General features: G+C 41.7%; 1 protein-coding gene across 3 annotated transcripts in view; it reads left to right on the forward strand.

The window, feature by feature from the left end:
* Nucleotides 1–339: 339 nt before the first annotated feature.
* The window catches only part of EPCIP (exosomal polycystin 1 interacting protein), a 37135-nt gene continuing 22708 nt past the window's right edge, over nt 340–14766 (forward strand). The window contains exon 1 of one of the 3 annotated variants that reach the window (XM_075133072.1): nt 340–517. The gene's annotated coding sequence lies outside the window, so the exon portion shown is untranslated. The remainder of the gene's footprint in view (nt 518–14766) is intronic. The other 2 variants (XM_075133080.1, XM_075133074.1) reach the window with 2 other exon arrangements.

The raw sequence follows: 14766 nt of genomic DNA on the forward strand, positions 1-14766 counted from the left end.
GCAGGGAAGGATTCAGGGAGCCCTTTCTCACCATTCTTTCAGGGCAGCTGCTCTGGGGCACTTTTAACTTGGTCCTAAATATTTAAATGTAAACTATTTGTGCACTGAGAGCATGTCTGATGCACAATGTCTGTTTTGTTAACCTGCCACAATTAAAGTTCAGGGCTCCGTGTTTGCTTTCATATATTACAACGTTTCTTGTGTGTGGGACACACTTTCAAGATCAGTATAATGCTACCAATCAGAAGTAGGGACAGAGCTAATAAAGACAGGTACTTATCCTGCTGTGTTATTCATGAAATTGGTAGGCCTGGGCTGCTCTCCTGGTTGTCATAGAAACAGCCTGAGCTGTTGGCGTCTAGAAAACATAAAAGAACAGCAAGTGCAAGAGCACACGTTCCACCCTTCCTTGTAGATTAACCAGCCTGTCAAACAAGAGCAAAGCATCAGTGGGTAGATAAGGTCTATAAAGTAGACAGCCACACAGTAAACAGCCTCACAGACTAAACCTAGAAACGTAAGTACTTGTCTTTGTTTCGTCTTTTATAAAAACATGCACTGCTGTGATTAAAGGAGCGGCATGTAGTATCTTGTGCATTTTGCAACAGGCAATTTCTCTTATAACACAATTATTACCCTGCCATTAACCCTGCCATTATTACCCTGCCATTAACTCTCTCTTCAGACTGAAAGTTGGTATTTCAAATACTGTACTGTGGTTTTGTTTTCACAGTGAATTGATAGCAAACACCTTAAGACAGGAGGATTGTCTTCTATGTGCATGTAAAGTTAACTGTCCATTTTGGGCTCACTACAGATAGTAAAGTAAACAAATAATAATTCTATAAGTAATAATGCTGAGGAATGATTTTACTATGGAAATAGTTGGCCCAATCCTGCAAACACTTTCTTTACACAAAAAGAACAGAAGTACTTGTGGCACCTTAGAGACTAACAAATTTATTAGAGCATAAGCTTCTGTGGGCTACAGCTCACTTCAGAGTAGTTCCATTAAAGTCAATGGGAATATTTGTGTGAGTAATGCCAGAATAGAAGAGTAAGGATTGGGTCCACCATGTGTAATTTTCTATGAATAAAGCTGCCTTTTGAAAAGGAGTGAAAGAGGAGGATCAGGAAAGCAGCACCGATGAACTGTGTTCCTTGATTTAAGTTGTAAATTCAGAATCATGCTAGTTATATATTACACAATAAATGAGATAAACATTCTGTGGCTATTTGGCTCTGAAATCCTAGCATCAGTGACAAAAATGTATAAATAGGAATGTTAATACAACAGTTGAAAACATGGTGTGAACTATATATAGTTCTCCTTTATAACTTCACTGTCAACTTAATCAGTGGTCATTACTGTTTTTCATCTTCTTTTTCTTTCTTTCTTTCCCTTTTCTAAATATAGGCTTTGACCCAAAGAAAAGAAAATAATAAAATACACTTTTTACAATTACTATATCTCTTTAGTCAATAGATTCTCCATTACTTTTTCCAGCCTTGGAAAATGTTTCCTGATTAACTTAACCTCTGCCCAGGACATGTTAGAAAAGGCATAAAAAAATAAAAATTAACTGCATGCAAGCTTCTTGTCCTAGGACCTGATCTTGCATACACATATAAGTGGTGTGGTTGGGGGGGGGGGCGGGGGGAGGAATTGATGGAATTTTTTGTTGCTGTAATAAAATGACTGTGCTGTTTAAAAGCTAGAATTAGCCCAATATGTTCTGTAGTCAACATCTTCATGAAACCCAGTAAAAATGAAAGAAATTACCAATAGAAACTAACAGAGCACTTGTGGCACCTTAGAGACTAACAAATTTATTTGAGCATAAGCTTTCGTGAGCTACAGCCCACTTCATCGAATGCATCCAATGAAGTGAGCTGTAGCTCACGAAGCTTATGCTCAAATAAATTTGTTAGTCTCTAAGGTGCCACAAGTACTCCTTTCTTTTTGCGGATACAGACTAACACGACTGCTACTCTGAAACCAATAGAAACTAGTAATTTTGATGTTTCAACTTTTAGGTACCCAACCTGAGACACCTTAAAGGGCCTTGATATCAAAAAGTGCTGAAGCACCTACCCTCAGAATATCAACCCTCCCTTATTTTCTCCACCAACCACATTACCGTCATATGTAAAGTTACTCATGCACATGTATACAGGATGCTGTAAATGTCTCATATGCAAGATGATATAAAATGTCTTAGATTGGGCACCCAAAACGTGAAGCACCCAAAATCACTAGTCACTTTTGAAAATTTAGGCTATTGTACAATTGAATAACCAATTATCAATATATTGTGTTTACTAACTGAAATCATTCAGTGGGAGACTGGCACATGCATGCACTCACACAAATAGACACACATTCATGCATCTATGCATTTTTTTGTAATACTTTATTCTTTTAAACCACTGGGAACACAGAATCCTAAAACTACTGATTTTATATCTATTCAGAATAAGTGTAAAGTACATCATACTTGTAAGGTATTCTCTTCCGAAAGACTGAACGAAGTATTTTTGTATAAGAGGCAAGTCTGGAAAGTTCTGAAATTGATAGCTGATATATCATTTAAAAGTAAGACAAATATCTTTCCATAATATAAATTATATACATGTATTTTAAGATTTCTCTTTATGACAAACTGAGGATTTTATTATACAGCCCTAACACATCCTTAGGGCAGGTCTACACCGTAGCTGGGCTCAACGCTTTGAGATCAATCCACCAGCGGTCGATCTAGCGGGTCTAGTGAAGACCCGCCAAATTGGCATCAGATCGCTCTCCGGTCAATCCCTGTACTCTACGCCCAATGAGAAGAGTAAAGTAAGACGACAGGAGAGTTTCTCCCTTCGACCCCCCACGGTGTAGACCCCGCAGTAACTCAACCTAATGTACATCGACTCCAGCTATGTTATTCATGTAGCTGGAGTTACATAATGTGATGGGTTCGGTCACAGAGACTCCCTTGGGACTGTCACCTGACATGCTGAAATTACCTCTGAGCCCATTTTCCCTGCCAGCCTGGGACTCCAGAACCCTGTTTGGTTGAGCCAGAAATGGTAGTCTGCTGCAAGACAGACCCAGCTCTGGTCCACGCCCTCAAAGCTGCAGACTTTAAGTGAAAACAGCTCTGCAGGTTACCTATCTTGAGCACCCAGACACCCAGTTTCCAATGGGATCCAAACCCCAAATAAATCCATTTTACTCTGTATAAAGCTTATACAGGGTAAACTCATAAATTGTTCACCCTCTATAATACTTATAGAGAGATATGAACAGCTGTTTGCTCCCCCAGGTATTAATCACTACTTTGGGTTTACTAATAAACAAAAGTGATTTTTATGAAGTATAAAAAGTAGGATTCTTTCAAGTAATAACAGACAGAACAAAGTAAGTTACCAAGCAAAATAAAACAAAACACGCAGGTCTAAGCCTAATACATTAAGAAACTGAATACAGGTAATATCTCACCCTCAGAGATGTTCCAATAAGCTTCTTTCACAGACTAGACTCCTTCCTAGTCTGGGCCCAATCCTTTCCCCTAGTACAGACTTTGTTAGTTCCAGCAGGCATCTTCAGTGAATAGCAGGGGATTTCACATGACTGGGACCCCCTTTGTTCTGTTCCACCCCCTTTTATAGCTTTGGCAAAGGCGGGAATCTTTTGTCTCTCTCTGGGTCCTCACCCCTCCTTCTAAATGGAAAAGCACCAGGTTTAAGATGGATTCTAGTATCATGTGACATGGTCACATGTCCTGTGAGACCCCAGCCTTCATTCTTCCAGGCCTGGCCTGCACACACCCAGGAAGGTTTGCAAGTAAACAGAGCCATTTACAACCAATTGTCCTAGTCGATGGGAGCCATCAAGATTCCAAGCCACCATTAATGGCCCACACTTTGTATAATTACAATAGGACTTCAGAGTAATACTTCATATTTCTAGCTTCAGATACAAGGATGATACATTCATACAAATAGGATGAACACACTCAGTAGATTATAAGCTTTGTAATGATACCTTACAAGAGACCTTTTGCATAAAACATAGTCCAGTTACATTATATTCACACTCATAAGCATATTTCCATAAACATATGGAATGCAACATCACACAGAGTGTAGGTCAACTTACCACAGTAGTGTAAACATAGTCTTAGTCAATGAGCCTACTCATGTGAGTGAGGAATATTCATAAGAATGGCCATACTGGATCAGACCAATGGTCTATCTAGTCCAGTCTTCCAACAGTGGCTGGACCCAGATGCTTCAGAGGGAGTGAACACAGTAGGGCAATTTATTGAATGATCCATCCCCTGTCATCCACTCCCAACTTCTAGCATTCAGAGGTTTAGGGACATCCAGAGCATGGGGTTGCGTCCCTGACCATCTTGGCTAATGGCCATTGAGGGACTTATACTCCATGAACTTATCTAATTCTTTTTTGAACCAGTTTTACTTTTGGTCTTCACAATGTCCCCTGAGGAGTTCAACAGGTTGACTGCGCATTGTGTGAAAAAGGACTTCCTTCTGTATGTTTTAAACTTTCTGCCTATTAATTTGATTGGGTGACGTTTGGTTCGTGTGTTATTTGAAGAAGTAAATAACACTTCCTTATTCATTTTCTCCACACCATTCATGATTTTACGGACCTCAATCATATCCCCCCTCAGTCATCCCTTTTCTAAGATGAACAGTCTCAGTGTTGTTAATCTCTCCTCATATGGAAGCTGTAAACTGTTCCATACCACTAATAATTTTTTTTGCCCTTCTCAGTACTTTTTCCAATTCTAATCTAACTTTTTTTGAGATGGGGCGACTGGATCTGCACACAGTATTCAAGGTGTGGGTGTACCAAAAATTTATATAGTGGTACTATGATATTTACTGTCTTATTATCTACCCTTTTCCTAATGATTCCTAACATTGTTATCTTTTTTGACTGTCACTGCACATTGAGCCATGTTTTCAGAAACTATGCACGATGACTCCAAGATCTCTTTCTTGAGAGATACCAACTAATTTAGACCCCATCATTTTGTATGTATAGTTGCATGTGATGAAGCAGAGAGATCACCACCAGCAGGGAAGGGATGAAAGAGAGACTTTGGGCCCAGTTAGCTCTGCCCTGTTATACCTGCAGCCAATGCCAGGCCTGGAGGGGTGGAGGAGGAAAGGAGGGAGTCTGGCTCAGTTTGGGGCTGACTGGTGAAAAGGCAGGAGCTTGCTGCCTCCCTCCCTGAGGGGAAGGGTTACTAGCCTGCCAGCCAAGGCAGTCACAAGGAAATAAGTATCATCTCCCTGGCCGAAGAACTTAGAAGTACCCAGCCTAAGAAATAACGGGGTGACTGAGGCATCGAGACCTTGTGGGGTTCCAGCGCTGCCAAACTTATGGCTGCCCCACCTGGAGGAACATGGGACCGCAGCAGGATGCCACCCAAATTCCACAAGGGGGCACTTCTAGAGACAAGCCACCACAGTGACTTGGACTATAGGGGCCACACCCCAAACCGAAGGGACAACAGTAGGAAGTAGCCCAGGGCAGTGGACATAGACTCCCCATTGGGAGGTCCCCTATTCAAGGGTGGACTCATGCAGGGCCCTCGGCTGGGACATGGTGGAGTAGGAGGGCCCAGGTACCCCTACTCCACGGCCTTAAAAACTGAGACACCTCGAGCAGGGAAGCAAAAGACCAGAACTCAAGTGTTCCAACAACTAGGCCACCTGGCCCTCCAAGATCCCTGTTACACTGGGATTATTTTTTCCAGTGTGCATTACTTTGCATTTATCAACACTGAATCTGTCTGCCATTTTCTTGCCTCATCACCCAGTTTAGTGAGATCGCTTTGTAACTCTTCGCAGTCTGCTTTGGACCTAACTATCTTGAGTAGTTTTTTTATCATCTGCTAACTTTGCCATCTCACTGTTTACCCCGTTTTACAGATCATTTAAGAATATGTTGAACAGCACTGGTCCCACTGCAGATCCTTGGAGGATCTTGCTATTTACCTCTCTCTACTGTGAAAACTGACCTTTTGGTCCTATCCTTTGTTTCCTATCTTTTAACCAGTTAGCAATCCATGAGAGAACCTTCCGTCTTATCCTAGGACTGCTTACTTTGTTTAAGAGCCTTTGGTGAGGGACCTTGTCAAAGGCTTTCTGAAAGTCCAGGTGCATTATATCCACTGGATCATGCTTGTTCACGTTTGTTGACACCTTCAAAGAATTCTAATAGATTGATGAGACATGCTTTCCCTTTACAAAAGTCGTGTTGACTCTTCCCCAATAAATGGTGTTCATCTATGTGTCTGATAATTCTGTTCTTTACCATAGTTTCCACCAATTTGCCTGGTACTGAAGTTAGGCTTACTGGCATGTAACTGCCACAAATGCCTCTGGAGTCTTTTTAAAAAATTGGCATCGTGTTAGCTATCCTCCAGTCATCTGGTACAGAAGCTGAGTTAAGCGATAGGTTACATACCCCAATTAGTAGTTCTGTAATTTTATTTTTGGATACCTTCACAACTCTTGGGCGGATACCATCTGATCCTGGTGACTTATTACTGTTTAACCTATCAATTTGTTCCCAAACCTCCTCTATTGACACCTGCAGGTCACCCCCTGCAGATAGGGGGTGAGCAAAGGGTGCAATTGCCCAGGGGCCCCAGCAATTTAAAAGGGCCCCAGGGGCCTGCTGCCACTGCCGCATTTGCATTCATTTTTGGCCTGCCTAATTAAACTTTTACACTTGACTTGCCAGAATTTATACTCCTTTCTATTTTTCTCCTTAGGGTTTGACTTCCAGTTTTTAAAGGATGTCTTTATTTCTGACCACCTCTTTTATTCTGCTGTTTTGCTATGGTAGTGGTTGTTCTGGTTTGGTTTGGTTTTTGTGTGAGTGTGCGCTCTGTGTTTTCTTTTGTTTTTGTACCTTCCATCTGAGGGTCTCCAAGTGTGTGTTTTTTTAAACATTAAGGACACACTTGACAGGGCAGATTGGAGGCACAACACCCTACTGGAGGCGCTGGAATGATGGACCTAATTTTCCACTGTTACACCAAATTTACACTATTGATTGCAGTGAGATTACTCTGGTGGAATGGAAAATCAGGCCCATTGTGCTTCTGTAGACACAATGGGTCCAATTCACCATTGCCTGGCACTTTATGTAACCATTAGACCAATTCATATTGTGTGTTAAATGCGGTCATCTGATTTGATAGCATCTTACACCGCTTGGTTCTCACTTTGCACTGGTATAAATGCCTACACATGATGCAGGCCGAAGGTGAATGACTGGGCTGGTACAGCCAGTGTCACCCTTTGACAGGATGCAGTGTGCACTTCCATCCACACACACCCAAGTGGGACTAGCTCCAGAACTATTTGGGGGAACTAACTCTGCCTAGGTTGTTAGGCTTATACAGTCTTAAGGGAGACTATGGAAGGCAACTGTGCCTGGCCTCTGTGCAGACATGAGAGAGAAGGTCTCTTGTGCTTTCTTCTACCCATGTGGACTTATGCAGAGCTGGGAACAGTCTTGCTCTAACCCAGGGATCGGCAAACTTTGGCATGTGGCCCGCCAGGGTAAGCCCCCTGGCGGGCCGGACGGGCCGGTTTGTTTACCTGCCACATCCACAGGTTCGGCAGATCACAGCTCCCATTGGCTACGGTTCGCCGCTCCAGGCCAATGTGGGCTGCTGGAAGTGGCACGGGCCGAGGGAGGTGCTGGTCGCCACTTCCCACAGCCCCCATTGGCCTGGAGTGGCGAACCGCGACCAGTGGGAGCTGGAATCAGCCGAACCTGTGGATACGGCAGGTAAACAAACTGGCCTGGCCTGCCAGAGGGCTTACCATGGCAGGCCGTGTGCCAAAGGTTGCTGATCCCTGCTCTAACCAACTGAAGTTTACAACACCCTTGTGAGGTAGGTAAATATTATCATCCCCACTTATTGGGGGATAATGCTTTCTTGTTCCCGTTGGGTCTGTTTTTTATGATAATTTGCCTCACTTAATTTTAAACATCACAGCCCCAAGTCTCTGAAACGTTTTCTTCCAATATCTACAAAAACATGTAGTGGGAGTGACAGGCTGCTATGATACCACATACTTGACTAAACCAAACACTAACAGTATCAGTGACTGAACCAGTGGCATTCACTAGCATGCTATTTCAAAAGAATGCTAATTTGCATCCTTCACATGCCCAGGCCTGAACAAGAATACTCATTCTATGGTATCTAAGGCCCCAATCCTGGAAACACTTAATCACACATACTTTTACTTGCTTGAATAGTCCTACTGGAGTCCATGGGGCTACTCACATGAGTAAAGTTATGCACTCGCATGAGTGTTTGCAGGATCTGAGTTTAAGGTTACAGTTTTACATAGTTTGTGTGTAAAAGAAAGATTATAAAACCTATGAACAAGTCTGTGTCCTTATACCCAGGCAGCACTCCTGCTACAACTGTTTGGCTGCTCTGCTTAGAGATAGCAGCCTTAACTTCCCCAGTGCAAGATATTGTAAATATAATTTGTAGTTTAATAACAATAATAGCAGATCATACTGTGGTCTTGAACCTGTAGCATCAAAGTCTTTAGAGCATCAGCTTTAATCATTAGGTTATTGAACCAGAGGCTCTTAGGGATGGGGGTTTTCTATATTTATCTGTAGTCTAACTGAATACATACATAAACTGACTAAACAAAAAACCTCATAAGTCCTATTCTGCCATCGTTCTCCACAGTGAACCCACTACAAATTCCCTTACAGTAAACTGGACATTCTGGGCCAACCCCAGGACTCTACTGCCTCCTTAGCATGGATTCCACCATGGCTGCATGGTAAGGCCAGGTATCTCATCTGATCTGAAGACTTATAAAGGGCCTGACTCTCGTTTACAGTAAGGCCCCTTACACCATTATGCAATATAAATATAAATTACACATGTTCTGAGGTTTCCTTACACTGCCAGGTTGGCTTTAGTGTTCTTATAATTAAGAACATAATTTGTAATCCCTTTGAATTCAATGAAGCTACTCATGTCCTTAATGTTAAGCACATGAATAAGTCTTTTCAGGATGTCCATGGAGATGTAGTTTCACGGAGTTACAGTAGGACTAAAGTTATGTCCAGAAAATCTGATAGGTTTTCATGTACATATTAAGGTAATCTTTATGCTGTGTATAGTGGGAAGAGGAGGATGTCATTCTTGTTTCTTCAAAGGCCAGAAAGACGCATATCAAAAACTATGAGGTAGTCACAATTTGAACATAAACACAACCGTCTAAAGGAAATCCCAGGTGTTCTTTTCTAGAGACAGTCCATATTAAATATAAAAATAAAAAAACACAAAGATGAACACAAGTCTGGAGTGCTCTTTGCTCATTAAGGCTAGCTAATTCAAGTGCTAAAAAGTTTGCTTTTTCCCCCTTCTTCTGCTTCTGTCTTGCGATTTCTATATGAGAAGGTAAGTAACTTCATAACTTTTCTTGGCAAGATATATTTATATAATACAAAGCAGTGATCCTCAGCCTGTGCCTTTTGAGCCTTTTCAGAGCTCTAAATGTGGCTCTTCTGCTGTCCATGTGTCTGAAGGGTTCTCTGCATGCTCTGTCTGAACTCTGGAAGAAGCATGGAGTTCTAATTAATAATGTATATTGCTCTATCTGGCATAAAGCTGCTGTGGAGTCAGTCCCAATACCTGTGTGAATGACAATCTTTAGTGTGCGAGGGAGGGATAGTTCTTTTTTTAAATTAAAAAAAAAAACACTTTTAAATAGCATGGCTTGATTTAAGCCAACAAAACCAAAGGAAAATTATGTAGTGATGAAAAGAAAAGGTGTACTTGTGGCACCTTAGAGACTAACAAATTTATTTGAGCATAAGCTTTTGTGAGCTACAGCTCACTTCATCGGATGCATTCAGTGGAAAACACAGTGGGGAGATTTATATACATAGAGAACATGAAACAATCGGTGTTACCATACAGACTGTAACCAGAGTGATCACTTAAGGTGAGCTATTACCAGCAGGAGAGCGGGAGGGGGGAGGGGGGGCAGGGAACCTTTTGTAGTGGTAATCAAGGTCGTCCATTTCCAGCAGTTGACAAGAACATCTGAGGAACAGTGGGGGGTGGGGGGTAATAAACATGGGGAAATGGTTTTACTTGGTGTAATGATCCATCCACTCCCAGTCTCTATTCAAGCCTAAGTTAATTGTATCCAGTTTTCAAATTAATTCCAATTCAGCAGTCTCTTGTTGGAGTCTGTCTTTGAAGTCTTTTTCTTGAAGTATTGCCACTTTTAGGTCTGTAATCGAGTGACCAGAGAGATTGAAGTGTTCTCCAACTGGTTTTTGAATGTTATAATTCTTGACGTTTGATTTGTGTCCATTTATTCTTTTACATAGAAACTGTCCAGTTTGACCAATGTACATGGCAGAGGGGCATTGCTGGCACATGATGGCATATATCACATTGGCAGGTGAACGAGCCAGGAACCTATCCTTGCAACAAAGCCCGTTACCAACTGTGTCCACATATCTATTCAGGGGACACCATCATAGGGCCTAATCACATCAGCCACACCATCAGAGGCTCGTTCACCTGCACATCTACCAATGTGATATGTGCCAGCAATGCCCCTCTGCCATGTACATTGGTCAAACTGGACAGTCTCTACGTAAAAGAATAAATGGACACAAATCAGATGTCAAGAATTATAACATACAAAAACCAGTTGGAGAACACTTCAATCTCTTTGGTCACTCGATTACAGACCTAAAAGTTGCAATTCTTCAACAAAAGAACTTCAAAAACAGACTCCAACAAGAGACTGCTGAATTGGAATTAATTTGCAAACTGGATACAATTAACTTAGGCTTGAATAGAGACTGGGAGTGGATGGGTCATTACACAGGTAAAACTATTTCCCCATGTTTATTCCCCCCTCCACTCCTCACTGTTGACAGATGTTCTTGTCAGCTGCTGGAAATGGCCCACCTTGATTATCACTACAAAAGGTTTTTTGTTTTTGTGGGGGGGAAAGTGCTGAGTCATATCTTTCCTCACGTTGTTGTGTGGAACGAGCAATACACTCCTGAGCAGTGAGTATGTATTGAATTCGATCTGAACTGAAATAACAGTGAGTCAGCATCTGGGGCAAAAAGAAAAGGAGTACTTGTGGCACCTTAGAGACTAACAAGTTTATTCGAGCATAAGCTTTCATGAGCTACAACTCACTTCATCAGACTAACACGGCTGCTACTCTGAAACCTGTCATCTGGGGCAAGACTCTTCAAAATAGAAACAAGCTAAATCCAACACAGTAACTGGTTCTCTGTTTCTTTCTTATCTTCTTTTATGCCCTGTCAGCAGACATTTCTAGGAACAGGGGAAATACTGGCCCAGAGACCCAATTCTGTGTTCTGAGTATACTTTTCACTAGGCTCTATTATAACATTGGTTTATAAAATCTGAAAGAGAATTGTATTTGCTTATTTTATGTGATACCCAGTACATCACAAGTTCTATTAGCATGAGACATCCTTCAGCAGGATGGTTGACCATGATTCTGATCTTAGACAGATGAACATACACTCTGTTTCTTGTTCAGCTTTCTTATATCAGATGAATATCCGATGAATCATCCGATGAAGTGAGCTGTAGCTCACGAAAGCTCATGCTCAAATAAATTGGTTAGTCTCTAAGGTGCCACAAGTACTCCTTTTCTTTTTGCGAATACAGACTAACACGGCTGTTACTCTGAAATATATCAGAAATGTCATTTATTTATTCTCTCAAAATCTAGTTTTTCAGTCTTCTTGGACTGATAACTACTGGGTCACCTGCATACCACTCAGTAATCTAATTCGTGCACTGACCTTAATAATAACCTTGAAAGTTTCTGAATTTACAAACTTCTGTACTGGGTCAGCTGCCTCTTGTGCTAGACGTTTTTCAGTTTTAATGTATAATTGAAGGAAATGACACAAATGTAAAGATAAGGGAACAAATCCTGCCCATCTTCACATTCTCAAAGTTAGTCAGCCAAATATGTAGCCTGCACTGTTTGTCTTGTTTAATAGTTTGCAAAGTTCATTCATATGTACTAATTTTTTGAGTAGTGGAGAGGTGGTTAGGTTTCAAAACCATACCCACAAGTCATTTCTTATAACTTGCAATAGAATAGAGGCAAAAACAGAAAGGAATATGAATATTACTAGCATCTCACAAGTAACAATGAGAAATGATATAAAATATATAAAAAATTGCACTTCTAAATTGTGGTGGAGGAAGAGGTAGTTGGTTTTTAAATACAAAAAACCCCCTTGTAAATAGAGTGCCCTGACGTCAGGCCTGCCTTCTTGTAGCCCATCTGTGTGCTGAATGATTGTATCATAATGCACACACAAGAGGCCAGAATGAAGTTTGCATGAGCTTTGCAACATTAATAACATATTTTAATGTAGTTTGTTGTAACATAGTTTCCTAGGTTTTGGGGAAGGGGAGAATCGTAGAGGGGGGGGTGTGATTTTTTTGTTTAAGAAAAAAGAACAAACAGATGCTACTGTGTGCATCTGTAACAGTCCCCCTGCCCGCTCATGAGTCATCAGAAGGGTTGGACCCACAGACTTTCAATACTGTAGCACAGACTGCCACTACCTGCGCTACATGGCTAACAACATTAGCTAGCAAGGAAGAAGGCTCTCTTTACAGATGGGAGGATGGGTTGCTTGGTCCGGGTGCTGAGTCCAGGGGATACTCAGGGGGAAACCCAGCCTGGCCTGACTTTCTCTCTTCTCCACCCTCAGGAACTGGGGCAGCTCCTGCCCCAGGTGTTGCTCTCAGTGGGAGAGACTGGCTATTGGCACCAAGGAGTGGCTGAGAGGAGCCCTGTCCCCATCTCTTTCTCTCTTTCCCCCTCCACAGCTGGATGTTGGCCAAGTTTCTATCCCATGTTGTGCCTTGGAGTATGTGTATGCATGTGAAGGGGCCACTGAGAGCAGAGGCTGGGTTTGGAGGTTTGTGTGCAGCGCTCAGCCTGGCTCTCTCTCCTCACTCCCACTCCAGCAGCAGCATGAGCTTGGCCTCACAACATTCAGTGATTTTGGCAGGCTGTCCAAATTTTCCTGAGGAACACAAGCAAGAGAATGGAATGTGTTTTTTTAACATATCATAGCTCAGCCAAATCATAACTGAATTTCATGAAGCCAAAAAAAAAAAAAAAAAAGCCATTCCCCCTGCCGAATATCAAAGGCCTTCTGAATACCATGGAGTTGTGAGAATTTATCAAAGAGAAGATCACAAGAATCTTTTATAATGGAAAATGTTATGCAACCTAAATTTAGGGCTTGCTACCAGCTCCTCCACTAGCACTTTAACAGTGTTCTCTTAAGATACAAATATAATGCAACACCAAGGAAATGAAATTTTAAAAATTACATTGTTGCAATATTATGGACGATATTGCATATACACAAAAGATGGATACATTTATGTTGTAGTTGTGCTGATCCTATGCTGGTGCAAATTAGCACAGCTCCATTGAACCTATGCTGATTTTAGCTCAAGAACTGGCCCATAATTCTCACAACAGATGTAGCTCAGATACTTCACATAGAGTGGTCTAAATGTTCAAAAGTTGGCCTCTGCTTTGCACCCTCAGTTTTTGATGTCAGTTGATGTCATTTGGATATCTAAGGGCATGACTGTGTCAGGTGTTCCTTATGAAACTTTACAATCTCTGAAAACATCTGCTCAGTGTGCAGTGGCCGTCAAAAAAGCTAACAGAATGTTAGGAACCATTAGGAAAGGGATCGCTAATAAGACAGAAAAATATCATCATACCACTATATAAATCCATTCTTTGTCCATGCCTTGAATACTGAATGAAGTTCTGGTCACCCCATCTCAAAAATATATATATTAGAATTGGAAAAAGTACAGAGAAGGGCAACAAAAGTGATTAAGGATATGGAACAACTTCCATATGAGAGGAAATGAAAAAGACTGGGACTTTTCAGCTTGGAAAAGAGACAGCTAAGAGGGGATATGATGGAGATGTACAAAATTATGACTGTGTGGAGAAAGTGAATAAGAAAGTGTTATTTGCCTCTTCACATAACAGAAGAATCAGGGCTCACGTAATGAAATCAGTAGGCAGCAGGTTTAAAACCAACATAAGAAGTACTTCTTCACACAGTGCACAGTCAACCTGTGGAACTCATTGTCAGGGATGTTGTGAAGGCCAAAACTACAACAGGATTCAAAAAAGAACTAGATAAGTTCATGGAGGATAGGCCCATCAATGGCTATTAACCAGGATGGTCAGGGATGCAACCTCTCATTCTGAGTGTCCCTAGCCTCTGATTACCAGAAGTTGGAAGTGGGCGACAGGGGATGGATCACTCAATGATTGCCTGTTCTGTTCATTCCCTCTGAAGCCCCTGGCATTGGCCACTGTCAGAAGACAGGATACTGTGATAGATGGAACATTGTTCTGACCCAGCATGGCCATTCTTATGTCCTTATGTGTACAGCAAGAAGAATCTGAGCTTTGTGCCTCTTAGGGTAGGACAGGGTAGAGAAAAGGAAAATTGGAGCTGAGAAAGTTGCATGACCCCAGAGCCACCCTTCCTCACTGTAATTGTTCTCCTGCTGCAGGTAAAGCAATGGGCAGAGCCTTGAAAACCACTCATCTTTCATTCTTTCTATGGCAGCTCCAAATGCACTTGGCCACAAGAGT

The sequence above is a fragment of the Caretta caretta genome, chromosome 1, assembly GCF_965140235.1.
Source record: "Caretta caretta isolate rCarCar2 chromosome 1, rCarCar1.hap1, whole genome shotgun sequence".
NCBI lineage: Eukaryota > Metazoa > Chordata > Testudines > Cheloniidae > Caretta > Caretta caretta.